At 38.8% G+C, this 20,579-nt stretch overlaps 1 protein-coding gene across 1 annotated transcript in view; it reads right to left on the reverse strand.

Annotated features, from left to right (window-relative positions):
* The window catches only part of TRIM2 (tripartite motif containing 2), a 112,158-nt gene extending 95,545 nt beyond the window's left edge, over positions 1–16,613 (reverse strand). Inside the window, exons 1-2 of the mRNA XM_066317685.1 lie at positions 16,548–16,613; positions 12,967–13,100 (exon numbers count right to left, since the gene is read on the reverse strand). The gene's annotated coding sequence lies outside the window, so the exon portion shown is untranslated. The remainder of the gene's footprint in view (positions 1–12,966; positions 13,101–16,547) is intronic.
* Positions 16,614–20,579: the final 3,966 nt, after the last annotated feature.

Consider the following 20,579-nt stretch of genomic DNA (forward strand, 5'->3'; position numbering starts at 1 on the left):
CCAAAAATGTCGGTCTGCTTTTACAATAATTTTCCAGACAATACAGAGAATTGAGAGAATTACTTAGACACATCTCAGATAACCCCAGTGCCTGAAACTAAAATTTCAACTCTTAAAAGTTACAAACTTCCTCCTGTTCCCAGGACGAGCTTGAACTCAGGGAACAGAAAACAAATCCTTCATTTTGCAGCATAATGCTCTCATATCCACTCCAGAGATGGGATTCTGCCTTGATCTGCCAGGCCTTTTTTTGGCAATAGCTCTCATTGTATCTTTCAATCTGAAGCCAGAGAATTGAAAAATACCACTACTTGTTTTGCCTTCTCCGAACACAGGCCTGCTACAGTCGATGACATCCATAAGGGGATGACATCCTTGGTGGAAAAATGTGATAATGTGTGGCTTTCAACCATACCTTCGTTCCTGAAAGCAAGAAAATTTTGACAAACTCCTGTACTCACTGTTTTCTTTTAGCTACTTCTATGCTGAGTCTGAAGGTTCTTCACTGATCCCAATACAGTGCCTAATACTGGTGCCTGAACGTAACCTGTTAGGACCAAGCACAATTTTTACAGACACTGGTAGAACTGGAATTCCCAAAACAGATATTACACACCTAAAAGCAGAGCACTTATATTTATATTTGAGCACTTGTCTCAAATTATTAATCTTACTTCTAAGCAGATTCACAGTAGCATTTCAGTGTATACAGAAATACTCACTCTGTTAGTCAAGGATATAAATTTTCCATTACAATCTTTGCACATGCTTCCTGCAAACATGTTTCTGCTTCCTCAGCTCAGATGTAGCAGCATATGCATCTAAATATCTGTGTCCTGGTAATATTAGATCCTTACTGATCTTATTTTGCTGAAGAACATAATGTATGCTCAGTACAAAATTAGTTTCCCAGATTCTGCTACAATCAGCAGTATGTACGAGCAAACAACTGCTCTTACAGGATTCACTACAGACAAAATGAGATTGAAATCCTACTACTGATTAGTGAAAAAAACAGGTTCATTTTAATCAGCATAAACATCTTATTTTCTTTGTATTCTTAAAAAATAAAATGGGAAGAACACACATTTTTCAGGGAACAGCCTGTCTTAATTCTCTATTTTGAGCAGTTAGTGGCAACTTCTCTCCTTTTTAAATTAAGTAAACTCTAGTACTATTTTCCACAGAAGCACCATTTTCTTGCTATGAACTATCTGCACCACAGTATAAAATACTTTGAGATTAACATTGAACTAATCAATAGTTAGGTCTAATTAAACTTGCTACTTTAATTACATAAGTTGTTGCTTTTAGAGACTTTATGAAAACATCAGAGATGATGAGAAGGACACTTCCATTCCATGCTCTCTCAATCCCCTAAGCCTTTCAATAACCCCTTCAGTAGAGATGTCCATTCTGGCACCAGATTGCTTGATGGCTGTACTAGAGTCAATTAAACCTGGCCATCTTGGCCACATTCGGGACTACTGACTACCAGAGAAGGTCATGGTCATAAGGGATCTCACCTACGGAGCCTCACCTTTCTTTTCTTGCCCTATCCCTTCCTATAAGAGGATGCAAACAATGGATACATAACTATTACTCTGTGTTGCTGGGCTGCTTGGAATAGAAATTGTACCATCTTTTGACTGTAAGGAGAACTACACCTTTAAGAAGCCTCCCTTCTATACTAAGTCCCTGCAGGAAGTCATCTTTAATTCAGTGAATGAAACATAGAGATCCATTTCAATGTGGAGACACGAGATGAACAGTGTAGTGTGTGAGCAAAGTCCTTTACAAAAAGCAATCTGGTTTGATTATATTCTTAAGAAAGCCAATAATGGGCAATCCATGTATACCTAAGAACAAACACATTAACAGTCTTAAACGTGTCAGCTCTGGTGCATCTCTGTCTATTTCACATGTCCTAGCAAACTGTTTGGAAGCAGCCCCATTATGACAGCTCCATGTTTCCTTTGGCACTTCCAGCCTATGACTACAATGGTGCTCAGTTCTTGGACAGATCAGTACAGATTGAAGTTGGTATTAAATACAGACTCTTTGATTATCAATGAACAGTTTATATTTATATGTACATCAATTCAGAAGTGACAGACAGTACCACTTATGGAAATGTACAGTGATCTATAGAAAATTCTTACAGTTCCTAGAGAGGAACTTTAATTTTTCCTATGAAATCAGTTAACGATCTTATTGAAAGTCTTAGAACCAAGTATTCTTACATTTCTATGGCCTAGACAAAGTTCCTCTGAAACAAATCAGAAACACTTTGGAGATGCTCATGACAGATCTTCAGAGATTGGTTGTCCTACTCAGTGCTCGTACACAAAATTGGGATATTTTAAAACAAAGTTTGAAAATACTGACATTTTTGGGCAAGTGCAGATGCATTTCATGTATTTATAAAAGGTAAATTCCAAAGCACTGCAAATAAGTAAACATATTTTAAATCCAAAACAACATGTTAAAAGGTACATTCTCCTTTTGACATTAAGAACAGTTTGGGGAGTGGACTGTTTAATAACATTCCTCTGCATAGCAATAATGGTTCTGCTGGATATCTGACAACAGAAACACTGGTTTAATACCCTGTGATCTAGCAACAGCATTTTTGCCAGTCCCAGAAAAGAAACCACTGGCATTTTGGGTGTGCATTATGGCATGTGTGGTTTAATAGTGCTTAACCATTTTATAAATTCAGGGAAAATCTTGGTTTCAGTGAGGTCAATGGGATATTTGCTACAGACCTCAGTGGAGCTTGGCTTTCATACATTATATTTAAGAAGAGGGGCTATGATCTGAAGAAGAGCAAAGGAGAAAGTAAAAAAAGTTGTTTTGTTTTTTTTTTTCCATTGCAAACAAAAAAGTCACAATAAACACTAATGGGTAAAATCCACATTTTTTGTAAGATTCCCCTCCCCCATCAATTATGCTGTGCTGTACACAATTTTTAAGCAACTCTCAAACAATTTATCTATGTACATATGCAAAGAAAATGGAAAACAGTACATGCATGCACATAGGCTAAAAAGTCAAGATAGGTGTTGTTTTACATTTTCTTCTCTCATGAGCATAGTTCCACTAATACTCAGCCCCTTGTGTAGCTGGAATTACACAGGGTAATAAAGAACAGAGTAGAGGTACTAATTCAAAGACCTCTTTTTGTTCTCACATGTGACATTATTGAGCATTACAAAATAGTGGTGAGGGGTCTTCACAGTTGACATTTCAATCTGGTCTTTGATCTAGACCCTCTGTAACAGATAATATACCACAGTACTAGAGTACCTAATTCCCTCACACTGGAAAACCAGGGCACAGATTCAGTGTTTATTCCTGCTCGATGGAGAGAATGCATCGCTACTAAATAATTCAACAAAATTACCTTTTATCCAAAACCACCTTGTATATTCCCTGCTCCTCAGCAGCAACGAAAGCACTCCTTCCCTCCCCCCATAACTCCCTTAAATTACCTAGAATCTACTTTTTTCCTGGGCATTTATAAATAGAGCATGACAAATCATTTTTCTGTAACTGGTAAGTGTTTCTTTAGTTGTACACAGCATCTAAAAAGCTGATCACTCTAATAAATCCTTTCCATCTTCAGAAGTTCAGAAGATAACTTGTCACTGGATCTCTCAAGGCCTGGGAACCCTTGATATCAAATCCACTGTCTCACGAAGGTGCTGATTATTGACATGATGAGCCTCTAGAATTGGATATGTACCCAACTTTTGATGTCTCTTACATGCCTGTACCTGGTAGTACTGTTGGTATAAGGATATGGCTTTGTGAAAAGCTATGTACTGAGGTTTGTGCATCATCAGTCAGATGAAAGAATGCTTATCTTGCAATGGGATAATGATTCATTTATAGTCCAGTGAAGGAACAAGCCTGTATGTCATCTGGAAAGGAGAATACTGTCTAGCTAACATTTGAAATACATCAGCATTTCTACAGTATTTCTACTACTACACGTCTTGTATGAGAATATTTAAACTGATCCTTAAGAAAGTGACAGATTACAAGAAAACATCAAGGAAAAGAGGTGGGATGTCTGAATCTGAACAGAATTCCAAGAAAAGTTTGGCCACTTACCACATGCATGCAACCCGTAAATATAGGGGGGTTTTCAGTGACATTTAAATCCAAAGCAGTGGGCTTTGTCCAAGAACTAGATCCCAGCCATAAAGCACCAAAGCATTCTGACTGCTTGTTAGGTAAAGATGAGCTTAAGTAAAGGTGTATATCAAGATTAGCTTTTGGCTTGCTTATACACCTACTAACTTTGGCTATATTTGGCTTACGTAAATATATTATCCTTTGATTTATCTTATGAGGGATTTAGGTTAACTGGCAATAAGTAGAACATTCTGCTCTGATGGGTGTGGATGATCATTAAGACATGGGTATTGAAGCCATTTTAAAGGTGCCCAATTCCCACCATTATTAACCATACAGAGTCAAGAAAAAGTTAGGAGGACTTCCTTTTTCTGAGCTGTTCTGCCTGCTGGAAAGCTGTCAACCCAGTGTTAGTGTGGAGAAAATGTCATCCCCACTGATTAGCACTGGTTGGAGATATCCCAGCATGCAAGAGACCTGTAAGAAAAATGCCAGCACCATGAATCAAACCTCTTCAATGATTCATGACACATGACTCCATCTGGGCCAGGCAGCCTGATGTGTACATGTATATTTCTAAACTGCATCAGAAATGTTTGGCACATCCCTCGAGACTGAATGTTCCTGTTCCTTGCTCAGCAATGACAAGAGATACTTCTCCATTGGAAAGAGTAGTCATCAATCCTAACTCCAATGTATGACAAGACAGCAAAGCAGGCAACAATTTCCCTCTTTAAGGGCATTATTAGCTTGTTTATCATCACTGTTCTTTCCTAAGATTTTTCAATACAAGCATCCAGACAAATGGAAAAACAAAGACATGTAAGGTTATGTGTTGTAGGGTTCATGAGTTGCAGCTGTATACTCTGTATAATGTTTGATTAGAGAGGTCTTTTCTAACAATTTTGGACTTTCCATTTACAGTACTCAGCAGAAATATTTGTGGTGACATTTGAATGTGCTCAAAATGAGGATTCCTTCCTATTTCCCTAGGAACTTTGCATTAGACCCCTGTTGAAAGGACCAATACAAGCAAAATAAAAATCAACTGCATAGAAAACTGATCCACAAAATAGCAGTGTGAATTCACTGCATGGACAACAATATTTCATGATTTTTCATTTTCACAGAAACAATTTTCACATGCTCAATTACTGGCTACAGGTGAATTCTGAGATTTCTCTACATGCCACAGCATGAAACAGATGATGCACATTTCATCCTAAATGCCCAGCAGGTCTGTGTTCTGATATGCCTTTGTCTCTCATCCCATTTTTCTTTAAAAACTCAAACGTCTTTTTGAAATGCATATGTTTTCAAGTTTTTATTCTATACAGAAATACTTGGAAAACAAGATGACAGCATAAAGAAAGAAAGAAAGCTACAGTTATTTTAAAAAGTCAGGGCTGGCAGCATATTCTGGAAAATGCCAAAGGGCTTGTGGAATAAATTCCATTTGGCAAGTTTAGAGAGAAAATAATCCAGCTGCTTTCAAACACCAAATGCACCACTAAAAAGTCTCTAAAATTCCCGAAATATCTTAAATCAACAAAACATACCATCCTCCTACACAAAACAAAAACAACAGCAACACAAGAACCTCAAAACATTCCTATTTATATAGACATCAATGCTAGCCAAAGTATGTCTGTTTCAGGCAGTCTGTCAAATAATACACTTATATGCAACAAAGGGCATAGGGTTGAGGGATTTTATGATGCTTCAGGCTATTGCAAAGCTAGGCAAAAAGATGAAAGTAGTCATGCTGATGAGGGATCTGGGATAAGTAATCAGGCTGAGCCATATGATGATTAGTATCGTCTGGAAAAGTGCCTCCATGCACTTGATTATGTTCTTGCAGTGACTCTATCGTTGAACAGGAGTTACTGGCTTAGTGTTCACTGAAGTCAGTCGTGACCTTCTACTACATTGAAAAGGTCTTTGAATCAGATGCTAAAAGAATAAACACCATCTATTTATGCATCCTCTTCCAAATTTAGGTACAACCTGTTCAACTCCTTCATGACATGCAAGGCACATAGAACACACTCCTAGTAAAACTGGAACTTGGAATTAACTACGAAAGAGACTATCTCCTTCATTGTAATAGGAGAAAATACCCAGAGGACTCTGCAGAAATGGCAATACTATCCTTTTAATTCTAACGAGAATCTATATTTTCAGGCTGTTGTTTCTTGTCATTGCTCCTTCAACTGAATATCCACTGCCACATGTTCCTAGCTCTGCTCCTCATAGCCACAGACCCATGGCAGAGGTTTATGCCTTGCACAAGCCAGCAACTCATGGGACTGCACACCAAAAGAGATTTGCAAAAACGCTTGGCCCTAGTGAAGTGTGAGCATATTTTATTTAATTTTTAAATTGAGTGTTTCACAGAAGGTTTGAAGTCAGTCACACTAGTACAAGTGAAGGAAGGGTAGTTTCCAGTAAAAATAAGACAAGTAAGCCACTGGAAAACTACTGACAATACTATCCAGGGACAACAGTCTGGATGTCCAAAATGCTAGTATAGTGTCTTTATGGGGAAGAGTCCTCCTTGTAGGTAAGTAATAATCAAAGGTAAGAAGAAAAATGAATAAACATTCTATTGAAAGTTCCTTTCATCTCTCCTTACCTCCTGACAATTGTACTAAGCAGTTGTGAGGAGCTTTGAAACTCTCATTTCAAGCTGGTAATTTCCAGCTAGTCTTTAAAAAGATAAGTATCACATCTAAGCAAAAGCAGTAACTCTGCAGTACAAAAAATAAACACAAACTTTTTAATTTCTAAACATACACACAAAGAACATTAAAGAGACTTGTGCTGAAGCGGCTGGAGATAGAAGATACATATTTGGCAGGCAACATGACTAAATAAGAATAAATGGCTGCATATTTTCCAATTAAAATGGGATTTACTCTGACTGATTTGCTGCAAACTAGTCTTTTTGTCCTTTATCAAGTGTTTTCCCTCAGCTCGAAAGGCAGCAGCTAGGGAAAAATCATGCTGTGCTTGTGTACAATTAACTTAGTCAAGCAATGAAACATTCAAAGAAGAAACAGAACAGCCCTGTGTGGGATAAGCAGATTTTTGTCCCATGCTTACACAGTGCTGAACATCCAGTATAGTAAAAGCACCATAGCTTCCAATATATGTATATTTGTTATATTAACATGTCACCTCCACAGTCTCTATTAAAAAAACCTGAGTGAATTACAAAAACCATAACATCGTAGAAAGTTCTGCTGGGTAATGAATATTGGCACTGGGGTTTCAATACCCAAAGTGATGCCTATGAGTGGCTATGAATAAAGTTGTTTATAACTAGGCAGAGAACCATCCCACTATAGAGGATCTGTGTAACTTCTTACACATTATCTCATCCCTATGGTTTCACATGTCTGGAGAGCTCCAGCATGCTCTATTGGGCATTTCATCTTACACTTTCTCCCTGAACACGTCTTTTTCCAATACTCTACTTGGCCTTTAATTTGCCAGCAGTTGTATTGTCAGGAATATAGCAAACAGGCAGAAAACATCTTACTTTATCACTTTCCATGTCCAGAGAAGGGCAATGGAGCTGGGGAAGGGTCTGGAGAAGTCTTACGAGAAGCAGTTGAGGGAGCTCGGGGTGTTTAATCTGGAGAAAAGGAGTCTCAAGGATGACCTTACTGCTCGCTACAACTGGCTGAAAGGAAACTGTAATGAGGTGGGGGTCAGTACCAGTTAGAATTGATGGGGTTTATTTTCCTGCATGAGGATAATATAGTCTAAGAAAGTTACTTTAAAAATTTAAAACAGCACGTACCATATCATGAAGGACTAAACTAGAGTTTTACCGTTTTAACTTAAAACAGTATTGTTATATTTCAAGTCTTGTTCTGAAAAGATCTTTTAAAAACGATTTACACTAAGACGTTTGAGGCACCTGAAAATAAATCTTTTGGTCTCATCAAAAACTTAGCTGAAAAAGCAATTCCTCTTCTAAAGAAATATCATTCTTCAGCTAGAAATAGAGGAAGCCATTTCCAAAATCATTCCTTTTATGGCCTTCACTGTGCTGGAGAATAAGATTATCATCTAACTGTAACCTTGCTCCTGCCAACAAAAATTTGACTGCCCAGATTATGAGTTCCATTTAAAGTGAATGAAGGCTTTCAGGAGCTCAGGTTTCCCTCAGTAGCCAGCCCTGCTAAAATGGCATGTTTGCTTCTCGCATGTAGTTTCCTAGCAGTAACCAGGACTAGTGAGAAACAAAGCTGTGTCAGCAGGCAGAAAAGCAGAAACCAGTACACAGAATATTAAATACTCTTCATTATTAATTAACATATTTCTGTAACTGTTGACATTATTCTCACATCTATGAGGTCCAATCCTGACACATGTGCACTACAGTTGTGCACCTGACTGCCATGATGTACACGTGAAAGAAGAACAATGACAACAGAAGAGGTTTCAGCTCTAACATGATTCAGGTACATGCAGGACAGTCTTGTGCCATTTCAACCACCATACAACAGTACCAACATTCAGCCTATCTCAAGTTGTTTGGGGCATCTTTCCTCTATGTTTCCTCTATCTTGCAGACATACCCATATCAAGGAAAATACAAATCCTTGGGTGTCAGGCTCTCTGGATCCTGCACCATACCATCCAGTAGTGGTAATGAAAACCTGAGACCTTTGTAGAAAAAGCTATTAAAAAATTACAGCAAACTTCTCAAGGATTTTGCTACCCAGGAAAATCAAATAGAAGTATTTTATTATACTATCAGATCAACCAACTTTCAATAGAATAACACTTGAAATTAACTCTAAATATATGTTGGTCCTGTTCTATTTGAAAATCTACTTTTTACTTCTTCTAAAGAATTTTTTTTCCCTTGTTGTCAGAACTCATGCTTTCCCTGAAGCTAGTCAAAATACCCAATTCTTTATAGTTTCGCATTCTTCTCCTCCAGGGACATTCTTCTGTCAGCTCAGCAAGACCTTTTTCATTATAAATTCTCTTTTTTTGTTTTCTTTTTTCTCCCAAGCCCTCTTGCTTCTGTGCTCTTATTTACTTAGATACAAGCATATTTTATATCTCCTCACTATTACTTTCCTAGGGTTTCTTTAATCCCATCTATCCCACTTCATAATGAGTACACCCATATTTCTTACTTCTCATCTCCCTGCAGTCATCAACTTAATCCATCTCTTTTTTTCTTTCAGTCTTTTCCCTCCTCAGCCTTATATCACTTTCGTCTGTTCCTAATCCTATCAAATTGACAAATTGTTTCAAATTGTGTCCAGAGGCTATGGGCAGTTGGACAGTACTAATTTCTTCAAAATTAGCATCCATTCAGGAAATAGGGTATTTGTAACTCAAATTAAAGCCAAGAATTGCTGTTTCACGGCTGTTCGAGACCAAGAAGATGCCACTGTGGATACAACCTACTCTTAGGAGACTTAAGAAACCAGAGATTACAACATTTCATCAATATTAACCTGTACTGATCTTTAGAACAACTGCAGTGAAAATTTTCCATTCTGATTGGAATAACTTGAGTGACTACGAATGTCACTTGTTTCAAAAGCTTAACCTTAGTCCTGTGAGGAGTCATTGGCTATGGCAGCATGATAGCAGCCGCATCCAGACTCATTTCTAAACAGGAGAGGGAACAGCAGGTGTAAAATCCAACGGAACTCATTTGGCAGAACAAAATCGAGAGGTCAGTACTCATAAGGAGAAAAACTGCAATATCATCATCTTCAGACAGAGTTTGCTTAAATATTTGTGGAACATAAGATGTCCATTAGTCCCACAAAATTTCAAGAATTAGAAGGCGCCATAAATAAATTGTAACTACTAACGCTAATGAAAGGCATACATATGTTTTCCTCTACCTGTGTTTATTCAATCAAACCAGCACAAAAACACACATTGGATGGGAAATTATCTCAAGAGCATGAAAGAAGGTTTACAAGCTCTGACTTCCCAGACCAGGGCAGGTGCAGAGGGCAGACGCAGAGGGCAGAGTCACAGTTAGGTGAGAGCTACTAGTCTGAGCTTGGCTGAGGAGGAGAAGAAAAAGAGCTGCCATCAAGCAAAAGCAGAGCAGCCCTTCAGACAACAGTAACCAGTAGAAGAGGCAGTTTAGGAGCTGGCTGTGGTCTTAACACTTGGTCTTAATGAGCAGGATTGAACTTGCTCAAGCAGAGTTTTGCTTAAAGCTGTTTTTCTGGACAGAGGGCTGCTGTCCTGGTCTAACTGAAATAATTCCACATCCCCCAACCTCCTTTAATTAACATGGGTTTGGCGTTTTGCTGTGAAGACCACTATTAAAAAAGCAAGCTGCTTAGTGGTAGCAGTACTGCTTGTATTACAACAGCACCTCTAAAACCTAGTCATGGCTCAAGATTCCAGTATCCAAAGGCAATACTGACAGTGAAGAAAAATAATGGAGTTCACACCACAAGATGGAAGCACTGTGTCTTTCTCCAGGATGGCAATATTTGTCAAATCCCAGCATTTCAAATTTGTCTCTTTGTGGACACATGATTTCCTATAGGATGTTGCCCACTGAATACTAGCCTGAGAACCAACCCACAATGCTGCAATATTACAAATATGAGGCCGCCTTCCTCATCGCAGGGTCTGCTGCAGGGAGAGCAGGTGACTACTGTAGGTACTTATATGGTTCCCATCAGAGCAGCACTGAGACAGCTCACTGTCCCTCATGTACTCCTCATTGCAATGCCTCCTCTGTAAAGAGAGATCTTGTTGACAAAGCACCTTGCCCAAGATGATTAAAAAAAAAAAAAAAAAGGCAGGAACTGAATTTAGAATTTAGGCCACAGAGCTTAGAGTGTACTATTCTCTGAATAACCTTTCCTTACACACCAAGTTTGCATACCATATTAAGTTTAGATGCTAATGTTTACACAGCACATCTAATTTCTTTTTAAAAAGAAAAGTGTAAGGTAGTGATATGCTACAATTAGGCCCTGAACACTACAGGGTTTCATAGCTTTAAAGGACTGAGTATTATCTTAAAACCCCTCAATGTTCTTAATCATGTTTCATCTAAAACAGTCACATCATTTCACAATTAGCTGCTGTATAGTCATATTTGCACTTGCATTGCATTTCCTCCACATTTTTTATACAGCAAGCAAAATTTCATTACCCTATTTGAGGAGAAGCTGAAACCCAATGAGAACAAATAAAATGTCACATAGTAAGTGAGTAAGTGTTCTGAGTCTGCAAGAAAAGCAACCCAGAGCATTAGAGAAACGTCATGTGAGCCCTCTGGCTTCTGCATCATGTTTTGTGCTTGGCATGACAACAGTGGGGACCATGGGCATGGTTTGCTGGGCTGGAACTCCAACAGTCATAGACAGGCAGCAAGTCTGCCAGTGAACACATCATGAAGCAGAGCTTTAAGCAGCCAGAAAAACATTGTTGGAAAAACAGAAAGGGAAGAGGTGTTTTGAAAGCCAGCAAAATACTCCATGCACAATGATGAGCCCATAACCTGAATTTTCAATCCACCCTTGTGAGCTGAGACTGTCCACAGAGGAATAAGTATTAGGTGAGGGTGGAGGACTAAATGGTAGAAAGTTGGCCCACTTAGGTCATCATCTAAGGAAGTTCTTGATAGGGACTAAAATTTGCTTTCAGTCTGGGTGCCTCCCAGATTTTGTTTTTTCACAATATTGCCCTCCTTATGCATAGAAAAAAATTATTTGAGCTGACTGGAAAAGCTTTCTCTTACTTTTCAATTCAATGCTCAAACATTTAACTGCTCTTTCTTGTCAAGTTCCATTGGTCTTTGCTTTATCACATTAACCCCGATGCACAATTCCTTGTCCACCATTTCTGTTTGCAGTTTCTAGAAAAGAAACTCTATAAACTAAAATTTCGGTGAATCGAGGAAATAAGAGTTCTGAATGAAACAGTCTGACACTTAAGACACAGTGAGCCCTGATCTGAATGCCAGCCCATTCCTTTATCTAACCATTCACCCCAGAAGATAACTATGTTGATAATATCAGAAAGTACAGTGCTGCAAGCATACTGTGGCTGCGTATTTACTGGGAGGCACTTGAAGAAGTTACTTGCAGAATCACGCATCATTCAAGGTTCAAGGGAGAGTTTAAGCACTGCTAACACCTTTCACTTTATATCCTGTTATCTTTGTCTGCATACTAAGAATAGTTTAGATCTTCAGACCATCCTTCATGTCTAGTAACAGGTTAGCAAAAAAATCCTACAAGGCTGTAAGAAAAATATTTTACACATATATTAACATGAATCTTCCATGCAGTAAAGCATAATGAAACTGTAAGAATATTCATTACAATTCAAAATATTTTAGTGTCTATATGTTTCAGGTTCCCTAAAAATGAAGTACATGGTAACTTAAGTATAATCTTACTTTTTGAAATTTTTTGCATACAACATACCCCAGTGCTTCTGTAAATGGATCCCAGTGATAATGAAACAAATGCCCTGAAAACAAACACAAAGTAGCTTATGAGGCAAAATAAGGAGTCACTGCTGAGTTAAGCCATTTCATTGGTGAGCATTTCAAAACACATGAAAAAGGTGTTGTACTATTTTATATGTCCAACATGCAATTTTAAGTAACTTTCCTATGAAACTGCTAGCAAGGAGAGTTCACAGACCATGAATTCTCTCATCAATTTATGACCTGTCTCCAGTGCTATTTCTCTGCCTTCAAACCAAGAGGAACAGGCAGGTTTACAGATGACACTCAGCTGCAGACAAGAGGTAAATAAGCTTAATTAACCAGAAAGAAAGAATTTAAGTACCTACCTTCTTCTCATTTTCTTGGTTCCAGCTCCTCTGCAGTCTTCAGCCTTGCAAAACTCTTCCATTCTGTGAGACCCCACAACAGACTCTTGAGTGATTCATTGTGGCAAACTTCCTTCTGTTCAGCTTCAGACTGGCTGAGGCAGAAAAAAATTAAACAAAGGGAAAAATAAGAAATGCAGGCACTGACAGGAGAAACCAAATCTTTCTTAAGAAACAGTGGATATGGTTAAGGCAGTCTGTTCTTCCACCACGACAAAGAGCTAGTTTAGTGACTATTGACTTTGCCTGTAGGTCACTAGGGTGCTAATGCCAGGCAAGGCAAAAGGAATCTTGTCCCTTGATAGGATTTAAAGGTAATCATCAGGAGAAAGAGTGAAAACAGCTAGTAGCATTTGGGAGTGCGATTCCTAATCCAGTAATAATGCATGATTGATTTATTAACTGTTTCAGTTGCAGAAACAAATGGAAAAAGATTGTGCCAACAATCTGCCATTCTTTGGTAGAGATCACGTCTGAATCCCTTTCTTAGAGCAAAGCTGTGGCAAACGTTGAGCCTGAGCATTCCAAAATGAGGGATTAATTTCATCTTAATGCATAACCCTATATGCACACAAAGGAGAGAGTGCTGCAGAGAATTTTTTAAAAGCATGCAGAAATATATCTAGTGTGTTATATACATTTATAGACAAAGAGGAAGAAATATTTCTTCATGTATTTTTCTCTTGTTTATCACATCATCAGTAGCTAAAGTAGATCACATGTACAAAGTTAGACATTACTGTTTCGCCTACTTCTTCCCCTTCAGCACCAAATCCTAATTCCATGTGTGACGTTGCCACAAAAACAGCCAAACTGCATGTTGTAGGTTACACATTCAACAGGACCATGGGGCCTTGAAGGACACTGGAGCCTCTTACACAAGAAAACATTATTTGTTTCAAAAGGCTTACAATCCAACCAGTCACCCTACAGAAAGAGCTGCATTAGCAGCTCAGACAAAAATCATTCATTCACAGCATTCTGTAAACTCCCATCCTATAGGCACTTATTTGCATGTTGTAATGATACATGCAGGGGAAAGACCTGCCGATTTATACAGTGGCCCAAGTACAAGCATTAGAGGCAGAAATTTTCACCCTGAAGGGCCATGGGAGCAATGCTCAGCTGTCACGTATCCAGGTCCTTTACCACAAATAGCATAGAGCCTTTTAAGCTGAATTCAGGTCTCACTTTCGGAATTCTTCCCTACTCAAGTATCCCCAGTCACATTTATTCCCTGTTATGGCTTTAAGAGAGCACTGCTTTTGAAAGAAAAGCTATTAACATTTGCATTATGCCTTCATGCCAGGAGAAGTTCTCTATTTGAGTTGTCAGTTTAATTGTTAATTACTTTATGTACCAGATTTCTCATAAAACTAGTCAATATGCAGGTTTTGGTTCAAGAAATCTGCATTCAGTATTACAAAATAAGTGAGACTTCTTAACTTTCAATAAAGAAAATAAATAAAAGAGACTAAAACAGAAAGAGTGAGAGGTAGTACACAGCCTATAAGTAAAAATTTATCTTGGCCCCTACCCAGATCCATACAGCCAGAGGTCCTTGCCTGTATGAATTCCGCAGCAGCTAAAAAATATTACTGAGGCTTCTACCACATTTTTAGCTATTCAACCCCTGCCTTCAAATTTATTAGAACATGTTATTAACATCCAAATGCAACCCACTGCTCTGCACAGAGGAAAATCCCCCTCCATTCAGCAGTCCATTTCCAGGATAATAAAAACAATCAAAGCTGACTTGAAAGTAGATAGAGTAGTTGACCTCAGGCCATCAGCTGCACAAGGTGTGCAGCCAGTGTGACATTATAGGAGATCTGAACAGAAGCATCACCTGCAAGCAATCTAAAAAAGCTAAAGATTAAGATCCCCCCAAAACTGGGTCACACTTTTTCTTTTAAATTAATGTCCTAGGGATGACTTGAGTAAGAAACTGCGAACTGTGTGCAAGAACAAAAATATTTGCATAATGGTGCTTTCTCAGCAAGTGCTCTCACTTGCACTGTGGGCAGTTTCAGTGCTGATGTAAGAGCCCTGCCTAACTCTGCACGTCGCCTTGCTTTGGCTTGTACTGTGTAATACCATACTTCATACTACTTGTATGCTTTGGCTTGTACTGTGTAATACCATACTACATAGCAAGATGTGCTTCATCTTCACAATTAATCTCAGTGAGTTTTTCAGACAGATTTGGACCTGTCCTCTGATAATTTATGAATACTGAAAACTGGGTGTCAGAACATCTACTCAATTCATGTATTTGCTTACTTGGTTAAGCAGTGACCTTAAAAAGCAGTATAGAAATAACAAATTGTCTCAAGATGGCCATGTGTCATTAAATACTGGGATAATGGCATAACATCAGGAAGCTTTCCCTCCACTTCAAAAGTCTGATTTTGTCTAAGGAAGGGAAAGGACTGCAAATAAATAGCCATCAGATATCTTAGCAAAGGGAGGTACAAGAGCAAGGCACATTTCAGGTGGAACAAAGATTTCAAGCCAATGAGGCAGTCTGGACTGTCACAGTCTAATGACGGGAACCACACAGGGTAACAGGTTAAGTCAAGTAGAAAAATTATCCTAATAATCTGGTTTCCCACAAAGTACATTACCCCTAAACCAAATTACAATCCCACTATATTTTCTTCAGTATGACATTATCTGTCAAGAATTAAAGTGATTTAGTAGGTATGTAACTACTTTGTAGAAATTGACTAAAGTCTAAATTTGATTAAATTTTAAATAAAGACTTGCTTACTTTTCTTCTCCAGTACAGATAATATCTTTTTCCTTACTTAGGTGGTACAAATTTAGCACCAGACTAATTTAAAACACTGAGACTGTATCAACTGTGTCTCTCTCCAATATCCTAAAAATTTTACATTCTTCTTCCCTTTTTCCCTCCATGCTTATAGGAAGTAAAACAGCATTTTATTGTATTACCTTTTCCTTGAAGACTCCACACAAATTGTTCTTTCAAGGCCTTTAATGCCTTCAGAGGAGAAAAGTCATAAATATGCCTTAGATGTAGTGCCTGATATTCAACAGTTCATGCTGACTATTCTTCTAGGTCAGAACCAGAGTCCCTGGCAGTGCCATCCATCTCAAACACATAGGAACAAGACATTAAATTAACCAACACAAACACACTCAACACCAAAATATTTAAATTCCAGGACTCTGTTATACATGTACATGGTGACTTTATCTTTCTGTATCAGTCCAGTCCTAGACTTGGACATGCTACTTTTAACAAAAAAAACAAAACAAAAAAAAAATCACACAGGAAAAACTAGCCTAGTCCATTGCAATGAGCACTGTATCACTCAAGAACTGCAGGTGGGTAATGTGCAGTTTGCTCTCAGGTCTGAAGGATTACACTGACAGGAAGAGAAACTGAAAAGGTTGTCTCTCACGGACCTGTCAGTTTCTTCCTTACCGAAAACACTGCATTTTCAGGGTTGAGCAGTCTTCACACATAAATCTTAACAGCTCTGTAAACATCTGTGTGATGGTTCATCAATTACCCTTTCTTGGCTTCTGTCACCAGCAAAGTTTGGGGAGACCTTATTTCTCTCACTGGAGAGTGACTTTTTCTGGAATTAAAGTCTGTGTCATCTCTTTGTTCCCCATCTGGAAAAAGAATGAAAGAAACATGGCTAGTTGTAAATCTAATTAATTGTCTTACCAGAGACTTTGCTTCCTCCATTTTTAACACACTTTGCTGAGTTTAACTAGCTCCCTGAAGTCTTTCACATTTGTTGTTGCTCAGTGCTTTGAAGCTATAGCACAATGCAAGACAGGGCTGAGATACTGATGACACCTCAGTATGTACAGATGCCACAACCAGCCATCCCACGATGGCTTTTTGAAGCCACTGTGTAAACATTATGTCCTAGGGACAAACCTTACTTTTATTCCAAAGGGCAGCTTTGAGTCTGATCATCACCTCAAGACTGTCCCTGTAAACGAGAAATTATTTCCTTTAGCACTGAAGAACAACTGAATCAGAGGCTAGGTTTAGTGAGATTCGCACAAACCACTCATCACCTTTTCAGGCCTTTTTTATCCTGATTCTGTACAGCAGGTAAGTAGCTAGCTCACATCACCCTGAGCTGCAGCAGGGATTTCTAGGTATAAGAAAAGAGGTGAGGGAAGAAAAGAGAAATAGAATTACGCACAGAGAGCACTATTTGCTAGTCAGGAAGAAAAGACAAATCAAACTTAAAAGATCCATGACCCAGAGAAGGTTCTCACATTACCACTTAGAAAATGTTACAGCTTTGATCTCTAATCCACGTTCTCTTATTCCTCCTCCTCTTTTTGCATCTATGAGCAATTGTTCTCCCTTATCTTACTTGGAGCTAGAACTGTGAGTCTGGGGAGACCAGATCTTTGCAAAGTGCTTTATCCTTTTGTGGCAGCATTAAAAAGACAGATTTCCATAACTGCATTTTTCTATGGGAGCAAGATTCCTTTCCTGATGCAGCAGGTAGTGCTAGTTCTCTATCATTATGGAGCACTTGGAGACTCTGGACTGGAAGCTAGTGCAGAGTATTAGTACATACATTTTAAAACCCTAGACAGCCTCTTCCCTCTTCTCTTATTTTAATGAGACTGATAAGAGTTTCCCAGGCTCTTCCACGACAACTCAAACCCACTGATCAGTGCTTTTTGCTTTAAAGTCCACAAAGTAAAACAACAACAACAAAAAAGCCTTATCCAATCAACCAACCAAAAAATAACCACCTCAGACCTGCAATTGAAATGTCGTACAAAAATTAACCCCTTTTTCTCTAGGACTTACAGGGCCAAATCCTGCTTAACAAGGCAACCCAGGCAAACCCTAAGAATCAGTGAATTTGACCCGTGGCATTTTATTCTCTGCAGCAAACCAGCTAAAGGTCATGCTTACAAAGATGTGCCTATTTCATCTGTGGAATGAGTGCACAAACAAGCATGGTAGAGAGAATGGAAAAATGTCAATAGAAGAAAATTTTCTGAGAGTCAAGACAAAATTCCCAGAAAATAATTTATAGAGAGGAGAGGTTTTGTCTGAAGATGGGCTCAACAAGGTCTCATTTCAAATAAGAAGTTGCAAGATATTTGATTTTCCTGCTGATTCCTTAATGTTCTGACTTTGAAAGCAATAGGAAGGGTATACAATGGAAGGAGGCAATGTTTCCTCTCCTATTACACAGGAGCTATTCAAGGAAGGAGTGAAAGTGAGCTCAAATCTACGCTTTACTGCTCAAAGCATTTGCTGACTGGCAGATATTGAGTGAAAAGGTTTAGGGGTATGACATCCACTGGCAAGGAGGAAACTCATAATCTGCTTCCCCTGCAGCTGCTGATACTCGGCCAACAGACTCCTGCTCTGATGTCAGTTGTCTAAATGAGGGCCATACTCTAACTGATAGTTTAATCTCAGGAAATCTCTGCTGAATTATTAGCGAGGCTCTGACTCCCACAGCAACTGTACACTGCTCCTCAAGCACTGAGGAGATCCACCAGCTTCCGGTTCAGGCAGGGAGGAGTCTGCAGCTATTAAAACACTGCTGCAAACGTACTTTCAAGACAGAGCTGATTGCATCTGTTCATCACTACCATGAACCCTCACTGAACAGAAGAATACCCTCCAAAACCTCAAGCGATTTGAGCGGGGCTATGTCAGTAATGATTATTAAGTGAACAAAAAAGCCATCTTGGTACTGAATAAAAATACTCAGAAAAAATGAAAATACTGTAACTGCATTTCATCTTCCCCTTTGCTGTCTGGAAAGCTAAAAATCTCTTCAGCTTTCAGAGTCTCTTGTGGATATAATAATTTCATATAAAAACTGGAAGACTTGTTCATTACTCATTTGCCTGTAGTATCAAGCGGATTTTTTAGTCCAAAAGCCAGACATCCATTATGCAGGCTGCTAAATGATTTACACTGATTGAGCATGCACGGTATGCAGCTCTTGCAAATTTTATATGCTGGCTGTATGGAGAATGAATGCTTGCTGATTATGCTCCAAATAGCAATGAACCCAATTACCTAAACCACTAACTCTCAGCAAGGAAGCCAGAAATGCAGCTATTGCTTCAGTACCTTAAAGTAATATTTACTGTTTGGATCTTAACTACTGTAATTTGAAGTAAATGGGAGATTCACATTAGTGAAGAACACACCCGTTAGTTCAAAATCACCCCTTTTAATGACCACTGTTAATTCCTTATGCCCTGGAGCTTGTATCCCAGCCGAAGGCTTTAACCCACACCTGGGAAAGTAGACAAGAACCCAGCTAGTCTGGGAATTGGAATGACTTCCCAGGTGTAGCCACCAATATAAGAAGCCTGAAAAAAAGGGGTAATTTTCAGAGACAAACATAAGGACACTTCTTAATCATCTTGTGGTGAAAACATGACTTCTATCATCCAGAGAGCCAGAATGAACATTGGTATGAGGAATGGGTACAAATGACTGCAGAAGAATCATCCAAAAAAATAAAATTTTGACTGAAAACAATAGGAGGTCATCTAGTTAAAAGGTTTTTCACACAGGGGTAAGTCCATGGTAGATATTGAGATCCTGGGCCTTGCCCACTTGAGGTCCAACATGGATTGAGCGATCACATTTCTGGCTCTGTTTCCAGTGCTCTGCTACCCCCATGGGAATGACTTTTTTTTCCATGTCATAATGGAACTTTCCTTGTGGCAACATTTCAACGTTGCCCATTATCCCTTCATTGCACACAGCTGGGCACACCGGCTTTGTACCCTGTGACAGAGCAGAGCCAGCACCACAGGCACCCCATGCAGAGTAGTGACAGCAGCAGGCCTGGAGTGTGGGTGCAAAACCAAAGGGACATCACCACCAGAGGAAACAGCTACAGTTCTACAGATCAGGAGCAGCTACAAATTTAGCCAGGAGCTTCACTTAATAGCTCATATTGCATTTCAGACCTCTGACGCACATGCAATTGACTGATGTCACTACACAGCCCTGCATCCAACATGCTGCTGAGTCTGTGCTTCAGGGAAGGACTTAAAGTAGGACTGGAATAACAGGAAAATCAGGGAGGATGCGGAACAAGCTTATTCTTTTAAGTTCACAAAGCACCTGTAATGCAAAACACTTCTCTTTTTCATGAGCACGAAAGTCACATGTATCACAGAATTAATGAAAACCCCCAAAATTACCAATATGACTGAAATCAGACCCCCCTCTCTTGTTCAACAACCACATTATGGGGACCAATAGCTAAGTGACCTTCCATTTCAATCAATGAAATTGCTGTCTATAGTCAGTAAGGTTTTAACTAATATTCCAAACTTCTAGGTATATGCACAAGTACAGTCACCACTACAAACCACCCTGGTGCACACCTCAGGAGACTAAGCACATATGTAATCTCCTAAGTTTAGCAATATAATTCCAAATTTTTAAAAATAAATTTTTTAAAAAGTATTTTTGATAATTTAGATCTAAAAAAAAGAACACAAACTAATTAAAAAACAAACAACCCCCCAAAAAACCCTCTCTAATTAACTCTCTATTTTGTGTGTGAATG

Source organism: Sylvia atricapilla, chromosome 4 (genome assembly GCF_009819655.1).
Source record: "Sylvia atricapilla isolate bSylAtr1 chromosome 4, bSylAtr1.pri, whole genome shotgun sequence".
NCBI lineage: Eukaryota > Metazoa > Chordata > Aves > Passeriformes > Sylviidae > Sylvia > Sylvia atricapilla.